Genomic DNA, 1828 nt, shown 5'->3' with positions numbered 1-1828 from the left:
CCCCGAAATGCTGGAACTGTTTGGACACTGCCATCAAAAGTTATCAGATTACAAACAATGAAAAATCGCATTCAGCTCAGAGTTAGGCCTCTACTGGAGAAACAAGGCTACCTTGCAACATCGAGATTTAAGGGCAGCTTGCCACAGAATATGCCACATTTTGCTAAGAGGCACCATTATCTCGGGACGATGATAAATAGCACAGCTAGTAACCAATGAATGAGTGGCAGAAGCAGCCGTATCCTCTGACGAGGAGAAAATCAAAAACTCTTTTGTTGCTCTTCTGAAGAGCTAATTTGCTTTAATTCGATGCTCCTCCTGGCCTAGTTCAATTATGAAATTAGCCTCTCCCTGACTGAAGAATGACGTGACTCTAACTGTCAGGCAGGCCCGGCTCGTTCTGAGACACTGCCCCTGCTTTTCCTGTCTGATGTAACCCAGGCCCATTATGCCATGGATTAGCATGCAGCGCGTATTCCTTTTGAGACCTCTTCCTAATTAACTGACAATGGATCAGCCGCTTCTTCTAGATCGCTTGCGTCTGTCTGATAATAACAACGCTCTGTTTCTCTCTAGACGAGGAGTATGTCTACACTGCAAATTAAAACCCATGGAGCCAAGGCTCAGAGCTGGGGTCGATTGACTTGGGCTCATGCTGCAGGGCTAAAAATTGGAGTGTAAACATTCAGGCTCAGGCTGGCGCCCAGGCTCTGAGACCTTCCCCCCTTGCTGGGTTTCCGAGCCCAGGCTCCAGCCCAAGCCCAAATGTCTACACTGCTATTTTGAGTCACGCAGCCAGAGCCCCACAAGCCCGAGTCAGCTGACCAGGCCAACCACGGCAATGCCGCAGGGCTTGTATGCCCGTGTAGACGTACTTATAAGGCTTAGGTGTAAAAGCTATACAAGACCATTCTGGCACCTAGACTGACCTCCGTCACAGCACAGGCCAGAGAATTTCACCCACAATTCACCCGATACCTTGTGGTTGAACTGGAGCTTAAGTTCTTTTAGAAAGAGACATCCGATCTGGATCTAAAGATGCAAATGGAGAATGCTGTGTCTGCAGGGTCTTATCCGCATAGGCCAGATCTTATCTAAAACCATGGACTGAACAGAGATACGGGATATATTGCTTATCACAACCCCTTCCTCCCCCTGCCTCTCCTCCCTATGACTGGAGGGGCGTTAAGAGACCACTTCACCTTCAACTGTCCCTTGAGATATGTGTTAACTACTTGTGCAACAATCTGTTCCATCGCGTAGTTAGCTGTGACACTCTGCATAAGGACATGTCTAACTACAGACCTTACAGCGGCACAGCTGTAGGCGGCACATGTAAGAGGCTTGGGGAGGCTAAGCCCCCCAGAAAAGGCTGGCCATGCAGGAGGGTAAATGCTACAGATGTGGGGCGGGTCTCCTCCCTTTGGAAGTGCATCATCCCGCCGCCTTTGGAGCGCCAGAAGCGAAGCTCCCTAGAAGTGTGTGTGGGGGGGGGCACTGGTGCCTGGACCATGTCCCCACCCAGGGGCGGCTCTAGCTTTTTTGCTGCCCCAAGCACGGCCGGAAGGCTGCCTTCGACGGCATGCCTGCGGGAGGTCCGCCGGTCCCGCAGCTTCGGCGTACCCGCCGCCAAATTCCCGCCGAATCCGCGGGACTGGCGGACCTCCCGCAGGCATGCTGCCGAAGGCTGTCTGACTGCCACCCTCGCAGGGACCGGCAGGGCGCCCCCCGCAGCCTGCCGCGCCAGGCATGTGCTTGGAGCGCTGGTGTCTGGAGCGGCCGCTGGCAGGGCCGGCTCTGGCTTTTTTGCCACCCCAGGCAAAAAAGC

The sequence above is a fragment of the Terrapene carolina genome, unplaced genomic scaffold (assembly GCF_002925995.2).
Source record: "Terrapene carolina triunguis isolate 2854851 unplaced genomic scaffold, T_m_triunguis-2.0 Scaffold51599, whole genome shotgun sequence".
In the NCBI taxonomy this organism is placed as follows: Eukaryota; Metazoa; Chordata; order Testudines; family Emydidae; genus Terrapene; species Terrapene triunguis.
The sequence above is the reverse complement of the archived record's forward strand: the minus strand, read 5'-3'. Positions refer to the sequence as shown.